This window comes from Octopus bimaculoides, chromosome 12 (genome assembly GCF_046866305.1).
Source record: "Octopus bimaculoides isolate indiv1 chromosome 12, ASM4686630v1, whole genome shotgun sequence".
Taxonomy (NCBI): Eukaryota; Metazoa; Mollusca; class Cephalopoda; order Octopoda; family Octopodidae; genus Octopus; species Octopus bimaculoides.
In genome coordinates, this window is record NC_142939.1 from 68,813,947 (window position 1) to 68,833,370 (window position 19,424).

A 19,424-nucleotide genomic window follows, 5' to 3' on the forward strand; every position below is an offset into this window, starting at 1 on the left:
GCTTTGCTGATATGTATTAGGTCATTAGTTATTCCATAATGGATACAGATTCTATATTACCCATTAAATAACCATCTTCTTTCATACTTGATCTATTTAATAAACATACCTAAAGGAAATATCGAATTTCACTTTAAAAAAATATGTATATATTTATGAAAACCAAATTTCCTTTATCTTTGGAAAGTTATCCGTAACGAAACCGGGAAGTTCAAATGTAAATTGTTTCCAACATTAGCTGTTTCATTAGATATGGAGTTGAAATGCTTTTGATGTTTATAGATGTTTTGTTGTAGATATAGATCCGAGTCTTCCATTAAAGATAAAATCTCTCGTGTCTAAATATAGCTATCTGAGCATCTTTTAATATGATGAGCGTCGTGCATTATATTATTCATTTTGTTGGTGATTTTAAGATTCATCAGGATATTTACGCGATCCTAAACCACTCTCTCTGTAACATTTGTAATTCAAACAAATCTTCATAGCAAGATCTGTTTGAACTCATTTCTTTTTATTTCATCAATATTGCATGATCTTGTGCAAGAATACGTATTACTTAAAATATGCCTGCATATATTCTATATTTGTCTAACCTTATTCAGTTTTACTAGATTTTTAGAGCAATTGGTATGATTATCTTTCCATTCATAAGTCTTATCAGTCCTGTCTCTAAGCCATATGTGTTCTGGCTTATTTCCTGTCCTATACAGATGCCTCTATAGACATTTAACTATTTGACATTTAGCAGTTAGGATCAAGCTATCACGTTTATGTATTTTGTAACAAATACATGTTTCTGATGATTGTCTATGGCAGTAATTTAATTATTATAGGAGTAGAGACAGCCAACACCTACGAATAAGCGTGGGCTTATCACTTGAACCATGTTTTTCATAAATGCCTTATCTGACTACGGTCTTCTCAGCCAACATAATAGCATTCTCATTCCTATCACATTTAGACTATGAAAACAGGTTGTTACAGCTGAAGAAAGGATGGGTTCTACCGGCAACATACTGGTACTCGTTGCAGCTGCGTAGACTAGAGCAACTGGAAATGATGCGCCACCCTAACATGGAATAGAGCTTACAACCTTATAATCATGTGCCAAACGCACTAATCACTAATGCACGGGTCTTTACTGAATGTTACACAGTATATCGCCTTCGGCACATTATACCGCATTTATATAGTGATACCATATTTATGCTTTTGGCGGATTTAGCTTAAATATTTCCATACCCAGTAAACGGCAAGCCACGTGAGTTAAGATTGAAATCTATTGTATTCGTTTGAAACATAGATATGACGTTAATTGATTGTACAATATTCCAAGTATTTGTTCTATTTAATTGATGACAATGGAGATTTGAAGCACATCAGATCATAAGGAAATGTTTGTGCGTTGGCAGATTCTAAGAGAACATTTCAACAAATGGCTAATATCTTCCTGTCAAGGTGGTGTCTCTGGTTGATTGAAGTAATATTCCACATGTTTCTATATATTACTCTCAAAAATGTGTCACCGATATTTTGAGTGATTTAGAGTCACATATATATATTTTAGTTATTATTCATACGACTGAGTATTCCGCGAACTTCAATGTTGATATTCCGAAGTGAGAAGCGGATATCATTTAAATGTTTTCAGCCACAACCCTTCGACTTTTATCCACTGCGTATGAGATACATTTAATGTTTGGAATATTAATTCTTGTCAGTTTATTCCTTCGAGCAAACACAAAGGCGAAGTAAAAATTCATATGATACTTTACGGAGCGTTGTGCCTTAAGACTTGAACCCAAATTAAATTTTATATTTCCATTCATGAATATTATGTTATATAAAGCATTTGTTAAAAGAAATTTTATAACAGCAATAACACTTAAAATGCATTGATATATCTGTATTCTAGAAATAGAAGATCGTGGTTATACGTGAAACTAACCTATCAGAAGAATATTGCTTGATCACTTAAACAATGGTATGTGGTCATGTTCGTATTGTGTTTTAAGAATTCAATAATTATTTGTTATTTACGTGTGACAATGGTTAATTGGAGGCCTCAGAAACAGATATGATGCAGCTTGATTATTCATTGATGACCGGTGCGTTTAGTCTTATTGCGTTCGGATATTCAAGATTCGCAAACAAACCAAGTGAGGTAGAAAAACAACCGATAATATCGACAGCCGTATCAAAACTCGCCCTCTCTCTCTCTCTCTCTCTCTCTCATGTATGTATGTATGTATGTATGTATGTATGTATGTATATATATATATACAGCGAGAGGGAGACAGAGAGAGAGAGAAAATGGAGAACTAGAGGAAAATTGGGCGGGAATATAACGGACAGAAAAGGGAGACAAAAAATACGATACAAGGAACATTCGATTCTGACTTAGTCATCAGTTGGTAGTTGGTATCACTATGACGTCACGGAGTCGGTGCCACTCGATTCGCATTCTTTCATCCTAAGACTATATTTTAATAGATACAAGGTTTTACGTCCAATGAACATCTGATGTTAATTAGAAGTGAATGAAGTCATTCTTTAGTTAATTTTATTGCCACATTAGTCAAATATATTTATGATTGCCAAAAGTAAAATGGTCCTCCTGTCACTAAATCTATGAGTTCAAGTTTAACATTTGTTTGAAGTTGAATGATATTTTAATCATCAGTACGTATATCATTCCGATTCTATCAACCGTAAAAAGAAGATAAAAATAAATGAGGATAAAACAGGGGATATATGTACATACTGTTATATATTAAGTTAGATAATTCGTTATTAAATTATTTTTGTATCGCACGAACCCTCCTTTCCTCAAATAGTGACCAATTCACAGCATGACCAATTATTTATGAAATAGTTACTAAAAGAGTTGCAGATGTTTGACTTGAGTTACTTCTCAATAAGTAACTGACTTCTCGTTTGACACTTCTCTTTACGATACAAACAAAACATGCAAAGAATACTGAACACTAATAGAATGATTTTATTTGTTGTTTTATAATAGAGTCGTAACAATATCTAAAATATATCAATTTTTTGTTTTTTTCATATAAACGGACAACTTAAAACTTAATTCTACTATTTAAATCTAATTATCCTTCATTCACCCAGATGTGCTGAGCGTAATCAATATTTTTGATAATGAAAAGCATTTTTTAAAAATGGAAATGCAATAATGTATTCAAAATACTGGAAAATTAATAACCTATGACATTCATTAAACAAAAGACAGGTTATACAAGAAATTAAAAGCGAAAAAGGAGATATTGAGTAAATTATAAGATGGTATATTATATTTCTATAAGATAATGTAATGTAATTTGGATGGCATTAATTTCTGTAATTTTCACATGTTCCTAATTGAAAAATAGTATTCTTTAAAATAACTATTGTTTTTGAGCAAATTAAAATGTAGAGACATTCTTCTGAATATAACAAATATGACACTTAAATTTTATCTATTCACAATATGGATGTAAGTTGCTTAATTATCCAATAAAACGGAATCCTTTTATATAAATAAAATATATATCTACTACGGAATTAATGCGCTGTAAATTGTCACACTTGCCATGAAAAGTACACTGTCTCCCTGTTAATCCAGATAATTAGAGACATAAATTGGTTTTCCTAATTATTTGTATTAGTTCATTACTATATTTCTAAAATACAGCTTCTAATATTGCGAAGAAACTTCACTACCCGCTGTCACCTGAAATAAAGACGACGTCAGGAAACGGAGCAATTCACTATCGAATAATAGAGAAAGTTCATTTCGTAAACAGGGCGTCCTTGTTTAAGGTGCTGTTTGAAATAAATCTGTCTATGGTTTCTACGTCAAAGAAGAGAGAAGATATTATTTCCTAACAAATTTATAGATTTCTAACAGTGATAACTATTCCAGGATTACTATTCGTTCTAATTATAGCTATTTAGTGCATGAATATATATATATATATATATATATATATATATATATATATGGCGAATAATGCGAGATTATTGTTGATTTCACGTATCGATCATTAACAAGGATTTCATACAATTAACTGAAATATCTATAGTTCCCTAAAAATGATACACGCATGTCTAATTTAATAATTTGTATTGCATGTTCAATTCCACGCAAAAATATAATCGCTCTCAATGTGTTACGTTTTATATTTTATGCAGTCGATATCTAGCGTTTGTCCCTATCTTCGATATAACTGTATGTCTTTGTTTAACTTTAGTCTTCTTCAACTGCTAGATTAGTTCGTCAATGAAGTGGGGAAACGTTTTGTTAACTAGATGGTCTGCGTATATCAGACTTTGAAAGGATCATCTTCAACGGTAAAATATACTGTTGTGTCACAGATGATTCATAACTCGGCTCTTTCGCTCAATTATTTCAAGAGGTATTGATGTCTAAGAGAAACTAAACAGTATTTCACAGTATTTCACAGTATTTCACAGTATTTCACACTTACCAAATCCAGAGAATGGGATGAATGGTGTAACTAACTATTCGACAGTTCTAAACCAATCCACTTTGTTGCTAAAATATTTGGGCCTTTCTATAAATCTATCTCGCTGGGATTGTTTTCTCACATGCTCAAAATTACCATCCTACATTCAATGATTTGTCTAAGACGATTCATTTGTAAATAATGCTCTGCATTACTCTATCCAACACAAAACAAAATAATTCGTCATATCAACACGCATGAATATTTTGCCAATATTTTGAAGGCCATTGATTGCTAATTTTATTCATTTTGAAAGTATTGATTTTGGAGCGTTTATAAGCATGATTAAGTTGTCTTCAAATATTTCCGGCTTTGATTTGTGAGGTGACATTATTATTATTTTGAAGTCTAATTTGTCATCCTTACAAGGATTCATACATCATTATTAATTTCTTCCACTTTGTCTCAACATAATTTCAGTTTTCAGATTTACCGGATGGGGAGACAGAATTTTTTTTTCCGTGATGCATCGATATTTTCATCGAGGGTGTTTGTGATTTTTATTTCATTATTTATCGTGTTTCTCAGCCATATTTATGGAAAATATTTGGCTTCCAGCTGCACAGTATAAATAGATGATGTTAGGTTAATTGAGACGAAGGGGATAGTGATTAATTTAAACGAGCAGTAGATTATAATAAATTGGTTTGGCCGAGCTATTTCTCATGCTGTGAGATTTTGCACATGAATATGCACCATTAAAGGATTTTCATGGCGAAAGCTAAACACATACATACACGCATATACACGAGAGAAAATACATTTCTTATCACTTAAAAATACAAATCTTATCACTTAAATGTTGCGTGCGTTTCTCATATATTTCTATTTCATTTGAAACTAAATGATGTTAATTATTCTCAAATTGAAATGAATTAATGCCCAGAGATTCTAATACTTTATGGGATTCAGTAGAAACTTGTACGCGGTCAGGCTGATATGGACTAAATCATCACACTATTAAATTTGTAACATTTTCGAAGTTGCAAAAGTTACTAACATTTCTGTAAAACAAAAAAAAAAGAAGAGAAGACACCAGTTGTAAACAGCAAGTCTAAAGCCAGTATTTGTTGAACGTTTCTCTGTTAAAATTGGGCGGAGACACAAACATACCGGTGATGGTAGCCGACCGAAAGGGAAATCGGTCTTGGGAGGAATTTGAAATGCCAAGATTTTATGAGAACAATTGACTTGAAAGAGGATATTGTGAAATAAGAGTCCGGGGGCTATTTAGATAGGGGTACGTCCACTAGAGCTGGCTGTGAGTGAATGCAGTAATACTGTAAGTCATTCCTCTACTAACTTCAGTTACAAATATATTTGAATAACAAAAACTAGACATTCAAATGTTGCCATTCTGTTGTTGTGGTATAGCACCTCATATATAGAATCTTGTGACTTATGCAGTTCCTTCACTTGTACATGGGAAGTGAGCATTAGCTGCAATAACGCCTACCTGATCACCAGTGCAGAATACGTAACTGCTGACGCACCTCCTAATTTGCTAAGCATTCGTTGGCCAAATTAATGTTTACTGACTCAACGTAGTACACGGATTTTTGCCAAACAAAATGTAGTTTCATCAACGAAAATTATTTATTTCGTAAGAATTTAATCTAATTTTACTGCAACAAGCGTTACTACACAGACTGCAGAACACTTTTGTCTTCCACCTTGTACCTTAGATTATAGACCGGTGCCATCCTTCGCACTCAGTAGCTAAATACTCCCATGAATTGACAACCCCCACCTGTCCTGCTTCAATAAGATTTCATTTGATGACACACGTATCACGGAGTTTCTCACGCCTTCTCATACGGCTTCTAGTTTTACATGTCACTATGCAATTATGATACTTGTATACATTACAAACGCCCACACACACACACCCACAGCCATACACGCGCGCATATATACACACACATATGTATAAAAGTCAGTAACTGAAAATTACTAATAATATAAATATTAAAAAAAAAATAAAATAAAAACGGAATGACAAAAACCTTTCTGAATGAAGTTTTGTATTGTATTAAGTACTTTCACAAATTATAGCTATTCACACACGTGTCCTAAGGCAATCTAAATATCCACATACAGGAAATTGTTTTAGTAAGGTTTTTGACAATTTCTCGCTTAGTTTTGGATTTTGAATTCATTTGCCTTTTGTTGTTAATCATTTCCTCCCACAATTTGAAAAAGAAAAGGAAATATTATGAATTTACCATTTGCACAGAAATCTCGTTATTGTTTACATGGAATATGTCTTCGGAATGTATGTGATATTTGTTGCTTATCTGCGTTAACTATATCGGCTTTCATACAGTTTCACCAATCTAATTCACATTTTATTGTTGGCACGTGAAGCATGATACGAGAGTTTTTGTAATGCAATTAATATTTTGATTAACCGTAAATTATTGATTTTATTTCGTCTATTGAAATGAATTTCACTTTCGTTAAATTGGTGATACCTTATGTATTTTGTCTGAGATTTCATGAAGCAAAATTTTGTAGAGTGCACAAAATTGCTGTAGAAATATATGTAGGTGCAGAAATAGAAAGGTATGATTGACAGAAGAATAAAACTGGATATATAAATCTCTGTTCCCCTTATTAATTTAGATGTATGTATGCGTGTATGAATACACACACACACACACACATATATATATATATATATATATATATTTGAAGGAAATGATTATATATTGCTACTATATATATTAAAATCTTACATGTAATAGATTAGCGTGAATTCTTTTCGTATATGTATCATCCTCTAAATATTTATTACTTTAATTATGCAATTTGAAACCTTGAATTTAATATTTTCAGTTTACTTTGCCAGCATAATTCCTGTGTACTCTGTTTTTTTTTTATTTATACAGAACACCCTATACAATATCCATGCGCATAATTTAAGCGGCTCCTCAAACTGTATCACCTACTTTTTCTTTATAATATTATTTTAGTAACTATATGCTATATGTCTTCACATTTTAACACAAGTTACGTTCATTTCCTTTCGCTGTAAGTTTATTTATGTTGATTAGAGTTTTTGTCTTAATGATTAAATCTCTTCTTTTATTTAATATAATTATAAAACAATTTACTTAGATCACATACTCCAAAACATTTATTATCTTGCTTATGTATCAACGCACTAAAAATATATCCATTATCATCCTTCGAAAGCTTTTAATCTTTTAAAACATATTGATTAAATAAATTTCTTCTTTCCTTTACCTCCATATTTTCTGGTTTTATCTCCAAAATCTTTTTAGATAATTTCATTAACACGATTAATTTAGGCTTCAGAATAATAATCGTCTTCATTTCAATGGTGTCCAATCAAACTTATTTCCCATCTAACCATCACATAAGATCTTAATTCAACACTTAATTCTATTGGCCAATCCGCTTCTCCTACTACACATACATTCTGCCTCCTAATTTTACAAACCCATCTTACTGCATTTTATAATCATTTCATTTAATGCATTTTCCTACTCTCTAGTTTCTTAGACTCTCTTCCTCCCTCTCAATCAACTCTCTCAATCGCTTTCTCTCTTCCTCCTCCTGTATCTATCACTCTCACTCTCTCTCTCTCTCTCTCTCTCTCTCTCTCTCTCTCTCTCTCTCACTCTTCCGAAACAGTAACCATAGTCTTTCAATCTTTCATGAATTTATCCTGCAACCAAAATCATATGCGTTTCTATCCCTCATAGTCCACTTATTTATAATATCTATTGGCAGATATATGTATGTAAACACATGCATATATAAATGCAATCAGACACATGTATATGCATACATACACATGTATATGCATACATACACACACACATATGGATAGATAAATAGCTAGATAGATGCATATATATATATATATATGTATGTGTGTGTGTTTGTGTGTGTTTGAGTGTGTGTCTGTGTGTGTGCGTGTGTGTGTGTGTGTGCGTGTGTGTGTGTATGTGTGTGTGTGTATGTGTATCCAAAATTAGGGAATGGAGTAGATAAAATCCAGACTACTTATGCCTCATAGCTAGCAGAACATAGGAAGTAGGAATTATCCAAATAAGGGGTGGACCGTAAGCTACTCTTCAGGCCAAGGATACATTGTTCTTTAAGAGATGGCGTATTACCTCGACGGGGAGTCGACCAAAACGCTTAGAAAGCACAGTTCGAGAGGAAAACATATTTGTGAAGAAATAAAAATAAAAGAAATATATATATATATATATATATATATATATATATATGGAAGCGTGTAAGTTTGTTATGAGAAGAAAAAGAATACGAATAAAGTGGGCGAGTGAGGAGAGAGGGTTGGGTATACAAATTTCAATACCAAACCTTCTTTCCGAACCCACCCCACTTTCCTTCATTTTTATTTCTTCCTTCTGCGTTTTCCTCTTTCCTTTTCATATTTTTCACCAGTTATCATATTCACTACCTTCTGCGCATGCGTACTTATATTTGGTACTATTGTGGTCACATGATTAAAGTTTGAGACTGATCGCATTATTTTTCCTTCTGGCTTTACAGTATAAGCATGGCCGCTTCACTAGCAATGTGCACCAAAGAAGAACAAAGCGCAGTGGTTCGATTTCTTTGATCGGAAGATGTGTCAGGTACGAAACATCATCCACGATGCATAAAGTCTATGCAAGATTGGTGCCAAGAGAATTTACGTGCAAAGGTCGTAGGTTTGTCAACGTTTATTCGATTGCTTCAGAAAAACCGGACGACAGTTGACCTTATAATCACCGGTGGCACTGCATCGGAAGACTACGCAAGAGAGCTACTTTTTGTGCTATAAAGAGATTTATTAATGACTTTTCGAGATTTATTATACCACTTACAAATAAGTCTTTTACAAATAGAGTCATACAAATCACACACACACACACACACACACACACACACACACACACACACACAAATACATTTCTGCACACGTATACTCTTATGTATGTACAGAAACAAAAGTACTGAAATGAACAGAGAGCAATTATTGCTGTTATCTGCCGAAACTTTTATTCAGATAATATGAATTCACAAATAATACTATGTCAATAAATGTGGTTCGTATTTCTATAGGAAAATCTATCATTGGAAACTCTTTATTCCAACGATAAATCAATTTATCGAGGAAAACTTTCTGTTGTTAGTGTGAATATTTTCCAGAATGAGAACGTTCTTATTCGTGTACTTCTATGCTTCTAAAAATTAATTATTCATAAATTATACTATTGAAAAAATACAAAAACTTTTACGATAATAATCAGTAATTAGTAGTCTAGTGTCACATTTACTCAAAATACAAAGGTCAAGTCATTTTATGATCAAGCTATTCTCTACGATTCCTTATTAAAGATTGTCTTCCATGAGAATTCAATGCCATGATTATTGGCCTATGTTCCGACTTGGTTTCTATAGGAAACTGACCGAAGATGAATACGAAAATTTCCATGAAGATGGAATGCGTCCAATGTGACAGCTAAACCATGTAGAATCAGTATTTACAATATATATATATATATATATATATATATATACATATATATATAGAGAGAGAGAGAGAAAGAGAAAGAGAGAAAGAGAGAGAGAAAGAGAGATTCAGATGAATATGGTACTTAAGTTGAGGCACCAGAATATAGTACGGTATTATCCATACAATTTCAAAATAAAGTGCTTACAATCAAAATAAGCAACAAGGATATCCAGAGATAATGCAGTACTATCGTTTCACGCAACTCAATTTAATTGATCAAACCAACCATTACACCAATTTAAATGCAGAGCAATCCTCAGCTGCACAAAGACATAGAATTTATTTAAATTAAAACAGATTGACACATTAGTATAATTTTGCCTAAAATCTCCAAGAAGTGAAGGAGATAGACAAAGAACATTGTTGCCCTTCCTTCCACTTAGAAGCTACTAAGGTATCAGGAAGAAAGACTTGTTACAGATTTTGCTTGTCACTTTTATATGGGGGCAGTTTTAATTTATAGACTAGTTTTATCAAATCCTTGTATATCTCAGGCCGGGTCTATTAAGGGTTGGGCTGAGGGAGCCGACAGGAATCATAGTGAGTATAGTCATAGAAATCAAGATTTATTTGAATTAATATCATGGGATTTGGTAAAGGAAAACTTAAATCAAGATTTTAGCTGACAAATAAGGGAGTTGATTTTTATGACTATACCCACTATGATTTTTGTGATAACTAAAACTTCAGTCACATCAAGATTTTACAGAAACCGTTGACAGGAAAAATAAAAAAAGAAAGACAGTAAATAAAGTGTTTACGGTTTCTGTTGTCTTGTGTGTAGTTCGTTTTCCCGTCACGTATAAATATGTTTTCATATGAAAGGATCTAACTTGGGATTCGTTCCGACTTTGATGACGTCTTATTCTTTTTAGTGGATGTTTTTGGTCAAAGAATAGATTTTGGTTTGGCATTAGAGTTTTGTTTGTTTGTTTGTTTGGTTGATTGGTTGGCTGGTTGTTTGGTAGGGTGGTTGGATGGATGGATGGTTGGTTGATACCCTGTACAGAAGAAGAGGTTTTGATTGGTAGTAGATTTCGTCATGTCACCTTATTTTGATAAAGAACTTGTTTTTGCTTTGGTCAAGTTTGGCGCTCTACTGGGTTGACATATGTGTATATGTATGTAAGGTATACGCACTTATATATATATATATATGTGTGTGTATATATATATATATATATATATATATATATATATATATATATATCCATAGATGCATTTATGTGTTTATGTATATATACACATACATACACATATATATCTATGTGTATAAATCATATATACGTGATGCATGCGCGCGCACACACACACACACGCACGCACGCACACATATATGATGATGTTATTCTGAATCTTTTTTTGCAATAATGAAACGCAGACTATATCAATCCTCTTTACACAATAATAAATATTAACATAGAATAGAATGAAAGTAATACAATAACGGCTGGTATGAAACAATAAAAGTTCCAGACAAAAGTTGGCGTTCAAGAAGTGAATATAATATTTCTAGTTAGCGATATAGATGACATTTTCGACATAGTAAAAGCCAATTACTACGAGTGAGAAGAAATCAACTTGACATGGAAGCAAAAAGAATACAATCGATACATTAAATGCAACCATATCGAAAGTGTAAGTCAAGGACCAATATTATTAAGTGCAACTCTGAATATTGTCTTAATATTTTCTTTGGTTTCTTTTCTATTGGTCCTAACGAGACGCTTTTTCTTTCACAGAAACTTTTTTTCTCTTGCATTATTTAATTTTTCTTATATATTGGCAGACATTTTTTTCTGCTTTACTTTGCGTGAATTGTTCAATGAAGCCATTATTTTAGAATGTTCGTTTGTGTTTGTTTCACCGTATGTTTTATTTTAAAGTCACATAAAATACATCACGATTGTTTCAAGTAACGGAAATACGAAGTCAAATACAAAACAACTAAATTACAGTATTTATAGTACAGACACAAAACTGTGCATATATAATAAGTTACATTTGATGAATTACACCATTATGTGCAACAAATGTTGCTTTCAAGCGCTTACAAAATTAAATATACTTTAAAATATAGTCCAACATTTTTTTTTCCGAATTTTATCTATCGACAAAGTATCTGTTCAAAAACGTATGAAAATGGAGACTGGATTCATAATCGATATCAGTCTGATGTCCTCCTTAATGTCCATACACGTGCACGACACGAACTGATTCGGCTCTCCGTTCTATTAATTCATGAACTCAGTGAACAGTTCCGGCATTTATAACGTTTGAAATAAAATGTGTCTACAGATTAGTTTTGATAACATATCTCTTTGAAACTTTGAAATTTAGATTTAATGAAATGTATTTAGACATTTGATGTATTAATGTATGTCTAATATAACAATTATGCACAATAATGTAAAATTGCGGTGAACGTAATCATTTTGGCGCTGTTTGGTTGCTTGAGTGCATAGATGTAAGTTTGTTATATGCCTATTGAACATATTACTAATATAGTTCTAATACAGTTCTTAGATACCACACGAAAAATTCAAATCTGTTTTGAAAGAGAGAAGTAAAATTTTGTATAAAAGTAAAGTTTGAAGCAAATGATTAAATATGCGGCTATCGTAAATCACCAAATAGTAAACTCTTGCTGGAAGCAAAGGGGAGACATTTGATCCCAAGTGTGGTTGCCATTTGAACAAACACGCAAAAACTTAATTCCATATTGAACATCGTACTAATAGCTTTGAAAATGCGGCTACAGTTCTAGTAATCGTTATGATTCTATATCTGATTTCTGTCGCATTTCGACCGACTGATGTAAAAGATCAATGAAAAATATATACAGATTCAAAGTCATCACTTCATCGTTGTAGCTACATGATCGGATGTTTTGAAATTTTATTGACAGTTCTGAGATTAGTTTTCTGATTTTTTTTCTTCTTTTTTATGAGTCCATTTATTAGGTACTCTCCTTCAGAGTTCTTTTAGCAAAGAATATTTAGCAGGAAAAAAATATCAATAATGATTACCTCATGACATATTTTTGATACGGACACCTGTAGCAAGATTAATGATTAAGTATATGATGTGATTTAAGAGGAGCATGAAATGAGATTTTTGTGTCAGAAAACAAATGTGAAAATATTTATTTCTCAGTGTTGTACTCTTAGAGTAATACCTTAGCAAAATAAGTTGGAATGTATGACGTGGATGCAAAACTGAATCCTGTTCATTGCGCCACCCTTATAGAGTCTTCAAATATCGTCATTTACAAAAAATAAACATAATCGGATGTGAACATCGTTTCATTTGAACATACATGAGTGGAATCTTTTTACCTGAACACTAATTCTAATTATCACAGATGTATAGATACTACTTGTGTTATCTAATTCTGGGGGAGGATTCAACTGAAAAACAATACATATAGATGTAAATCTCACTATAATTTATAATTGTACCTTAACCTACTCAACAACTTAATTCATATAAAATTAGTAAATATATAATGAGGTACTTAGAAAAATCTTCAGTTAATTATTTTACCTACTGCATATTCCAGTCATAATATCTAATACATGTCTGTAATATTTGGAGGGGAACTTATTCTTTACGCTTGTTTATGAAGCGTACGTGAATGCCTTTTCTCGCTTAGAACGTTACATGTACTTGAAATATATAATGGTAATGAATGCAGGCAATTCTTGAAACAATGTGTCTTTGTGAACACTGCCTATGTTACCATTATTTTGGTTGAAGAACCAAAAATTACTTTTATACAGAAAGTATTATATTACACCTGTATTATTTAAATCGAACATACATTTAGCTGCAGAAGGTGAAGGTTGTGTACTGACAGCTGAATATTGCAAATAACTGGAATATTAAATATGAAGTCATCCAAAAACATAATTAATGAGACGATTGATCACTCTTTGAAATATATAATATGTTGGTTAGAGTGTGGAACAATATCTCACCCGGGACTTAATGAATAGTTACAACAGAAAAATCATATGTGTGAAAAGGTGATGAAAGCAAACATAAATACATGTTGTCTTCTTAAAAGGCTGTGAACAATGCTATTCAATCGAATAAAACATTTATTGAATCAACTTTTTAAAATGGCAATATCTATACATTCCTCTCTTGCACAAAATGTATGACAAGTTAAATTGATCAATGTTCGCAAATGCATGAAACACTGACAGTTCTAATCTGTAATAAAGGTGATTTATTTGAAAGTTCCATTCAATGAACATATATTACTAAACGGACTGAATTCCATATAAACAGGAGACAACGTCCCTCCCGACTCAGCAAACCACAACAAGCTCTGATTCTACTGAAATATGGAAGAGCAGTAGACGAGTATAACACAGCACTGTTTAATTCTAGTGGTAACAGAAAATGTCTCAGATTAGTCCTTCGTGTAAAGTTACTATCATCTTTATCAGTTTATCAGGATAACTATCTTTTGACAAAAGTTTCCAGAACACCTCACGATTAACAGTAACAAAGGCCTTGGCCAAATCGACAAGGACCATGGACAAGTCAATATATTTCTTGAATCATGCCTCTCTCAGCCTAAAATTCACATTCGGATTCAAGATATATTCTGTTTACTACATGCATATTAATGCAGTTAAGAATCACCCTTGCAGGAATTTTTCCAGCAATGCACAACAAAATTATTCGCTGCGATTATCACATGCACTCGTCTTCTTTGTTTTGTCAAGAGCTTGGAGCTTGTATACGCTGGAACATTATCAGATAGAAGTAGCGGAATGGAAATTGTGAAACAAGCCGAGGCTGGATTATCAGCGATTGATAACTCGAAGTTACCAGGTAACTATAAAATTTGGTGCTTGCAGTTCGGTTTGTTACCGCGACTTTCGTGACCACTCTTAATATACGAGGTAGCCTTGTCACGAGTTCAGATTATTGAACAAAAATGTAATGTGTTCATTAGAAAGTTGCTAGGCCTACCTTGGATGTTGAACAGTTCAGCTCTTTATCGTAAAAGAGGTTCGTTGCAGTTACCACTATCATCAATAGTCAAAATATACAAACTAGGGAAGATACGGACGGTAATGATGCTGAAAGAATCGGAGGACACGGAAATCAGGCGTAACCCACCAGAGGTGAAACCAGCCAGGAGGTGGAAAGCAGAAGCAGAGACTGATGACATCTTGTCTTCTCTTATACACAGAGATATGGTGGGTGCAACACAGAACCATCGGAGAGGACTTGGTTTTGGCACAAATCAGTTCAGGCCGTTCGCAAGTATGATGCGGAGCGAACGCAGATCTGTTGTTAGCAACAGCCTCAAAACAAGAGAAGCAGAGAGAAAAGAGCTTCATTCGATCCGATGTAGTCAACAAGGGCAGATGAAGAGATGAGAAGAACATGTTGTTGAGAGGAAAATACGTTGGGATGAAATATGGAAGTAGACGACATCTCGGCCAAGTTTTCCGATTCGTTCATCCTATGATGTTTTGCCGTCACCTACGAATCTAGTAAGATGGAACGTCTCAGAGAATGACATATGCAAATACGGAAAAGTCGGAACACTGAAACATATTCTGTTCAACTGTTCCTTAGCATTGAATAGGTATACATGGAGACACAACCTGGTCCTGAAGTTTATCTTCAATGCTATGAATAACAAAATTCATCTCAACAACACTGAGAAAAAACCGTTAAAAGAACCATATAGAGATTTTATTACCTTCGTGCTCTAAGATCAGCGGACCGATTCAAGAAGAAGAACAAGAAACTTCCTGTGAGAGATGAAAAGTGAAACTACTATTGGCAAGTGGCTTCAGATTTACCTGAGTGCCAGGCATTCTTTCCTATCCCAGTTACGGAAAAACCGGACATTTGAATGTGGTGTGACAGAAGGAAAGTTATAAATTTGGTTGAGTTAACGGTTCCTCATGAAGATAACATGGACGCCGCGCGCGCGGGGTCGAAAGATTGATCGTTATGTAAACCTCCTCGAGAAATGTGAAGACGCAGGCTGGAAAGCGGAGCATTTTCCAATCGAATTTGGATGTAGAAGGTTTGTAGGACACAGTGTGAGACGACTGCTGTTATCGTTAAGCCTAAGTCATCGTAAGGTAAATACCACCATGAGTGATGTGCAAAATACAGTGGAGAAGGGTAGCCACTGGATTTGGTTAAAAAGAGATGATGAGCGATGGCTAGAGAAATATTGAGCTTTGTTTTTAATCACCAGTTGATCTAGCAAGCGGGGCCTCATATCAGTGAGGTGGGGCCGGTGCGCATTGATGCCGTCGAGAGGTAGGCCCTGAAACGGCGCGCATTCTCTCCTGATGATCCCATACACTTGCTGGCTTCCGGTATGCCAGTCGACTGGTAGCACTTGCATGTGCGAGTTGCTTGCAAGACATCGTGTACAAATGCGTTATCGATACATCATTGAACTCTTGGAAAATGGATACAGTGTCATAAATCAGAATAATTTGCCCTGATTGTATACAAACTGTCTACTACCATGCTTCTACACTTCTATGGGAATACCATCATGTCCAGGAGCTTTACCATTGAATTTTCTTTTCATAGCAGTACTTATTTCGTCCAGTGAATTATCTTCTGCAATTCCTCAATTATATGCCTCTGAAGAATTTCATTGGTTACTTTCAGATCGGAGTGAATTGCTGACTTAATACTGATTTAAAGTGTTCGGCCTATCATTTCAGAATTTCCCCTGCGTAATGTAATGAGTTTCAATGCGTCGTGACGAAGAATAGGATCCGTACCACTCTTTTTGGGATCAATTAAACTGTTCAGAACGTATTTAAGATGTGAATGTCATGAAGGATGGATGGATGGAGATATGTATATATATATATATATATATATATATATATATATATATATATATATTTGTATATGACCATGTGTGTGCTTGTGTGAATTTATGTGTGTGCACGTTTGTGTATATGTAATTGTGTTTGCACTATTAATACCAGTAGCTCTTTAAATACTTTCCTAAACGTTACTTTCAATTTTCTCCAATGTGTATCGACTATTAATCATAAAAATATTATACATTTCTTTTCTATTCGTGTTATCTATTATTTGGTTTCGCATATATTTACCGCACATCAATAATTCACAAACTTGTATTAAATTACATCTTTTAACTTATTCACTTCTCTTTTACCAATCTTCTATTATATCATCCATCATATCTTGCTAAATTTCTAGCCATTATTTGGCATAATTTTCCACGAGTATACGTTATGATATTTTTTTTATTAAATCGCATCTTTACAATCAAATGCCTGCACTAACAGATTTGCTTACTTGCTTACACTATGGCTAGTCTCTGTCTGTATCACTTAAACATTTACACATTATCGTCTCAACCTGTATATCATTGTCTAAGTTTTGTCTTCAGTTGCATTCGTTGAGGAAGATGTTTCTATGATTCCTCTTTGTCCCTATGTGGTAAGCCTCTTACAACATAGCCACATCAAATTTCAAGACTAAAGCAAACAAGAAAATCTTTTCCTTCATACCACACGACAGAACTTCTAGAAAACATTTTTTTTTTGTTATTCTTTAAACACTTCGCTATTTGTAATTACGAACAGAATTTATTATTTTCAGAGCTAAAGAAGTTTTAGTTCCCTAACGTATTATTGCTATGGGATTTATCGAATATTTGAACTTCATCGATTCCTATTGCTGTGAACGTATCGAATACTTAAAATTTAATTATGTAATGTTTTTTATGAAACCTATTAAAGATTTTATTTGACTTCTTTAGCAAGTTTTATTGTCATCAAATTTGTCCTTTCAAATTTCTTTCCTTTAAACATTTAAATTGTTTTTAATTTTTCATTCGCCAGTCGGCAATAATGATGAAACCGGTACGGTATTTTAATAAGACAAAATTTTAGAATCATTACAAGGACCCATAAAATCCAATTCTCTTAATATTCCTACTTGACTGGCAATAAAACGAATTTTTCCAGAGATTCACCCATATATATATATATATATATATATATATATATATATATATATATCTGTGTGTGTGGTTATACAAGTTATTTTTATGGCTCATTCAAATTGCGAAAATCTCGTTCAAATTGAAATTTCCAAATTTGTGATCAAAGCGGTTCTGAAATCTTTGCACAAAGCCCAACGGCATATGCTATGCACATTTGATATTAAATCAGAAAAACTCAAAATAGATTGAGCACTGTTACTTAATAGATAGGGAAAATTCCTATTTCGATGCAATAACACTATTTTCGCCATATCCATATATTTACTCTCATATATGCATGTTGCTGTCATACGCACATCCGTATGTATATGTATGTAAGTGTATTCATATATCCATATATGTGTGAGTATACATGTATGTACTTTTTTATAAACGTGCGTGTATTTGCATATATATATATATATATATATATATATATATATATATACATATATACAAGGAGAAGATGAGAAATTTAATAGAAATGTGTTCGTCAATTTAAGTTTTAAAATCAATTTTTGCTTTATTCTGTGTTCCTTTCACGCTGAGCACTGGTAGCAGACTGACAAATGTGCTCGTTTCATACATAAAATATTTTACAACAGTAACAAAAATAGCCGTATTTCGCTACCAAAGTGTCAGCATTGACTGAATTTGAAACTAACCATTATCATGTCTTCACTCTTCAAGTGGAATATAGTTGGCGTTATGCCTAAAAATATAATATTGTAAATTTTCTAGAAAGTAAGAAAAAATACTGAAATTATCTTCGAAATAATTAAACAACTTCCTTTAGCTTTTCAGCAAAGTTCGTTTCTCTTCAATATATCGTTAGATGAATGCCATATATTTTTCTCTTCGGTGCAGCAGGTATTCGTTGAATATGGCCTCACCCGACAATTACGATAAGTCTGTATTTTTGTATACACGACGTTAGGTGACAACTAAACTTATTCATCTCCTCTATATATATATATATACAATAACCTATATGATCTAATAAATCCAATCTAGGTACGCAGTTCGCTATACATATGTTGATTATTTCTTAATAGTTGTTCCATCGATTATTATGATTTCCTTGTGAACTTGTTTATCTACTTGTGCCATTATCTAATCCTCCATACACCTGCTACACTCTAAAATTTAACTGACCTCCATGCATAGAAAGATTTATGGCCAATGATGCAACATGGAGAATCATAAACAAGTATATTCCATTATTGAATTTTCATTCAGCATATTTATCTCTGTTCGTTATTTCTTAGAATAAATCTTGGTAAACTTCTCTGGAAATCTCCTCGTTACA

The 19,424-nt window shown here is 33.0% G+C and overlaps 1 pseudogene; it reads right to left on the bottom strand.

Annotated features, from left to right (window-relative positions):
- Window positions 1-19,424, bottom strand: part of LOC149133142 (uncharacterized) — a 57,165-nt pseudogene that overhangs the window by 29,655 nt on the left and 8,086 nt on the right.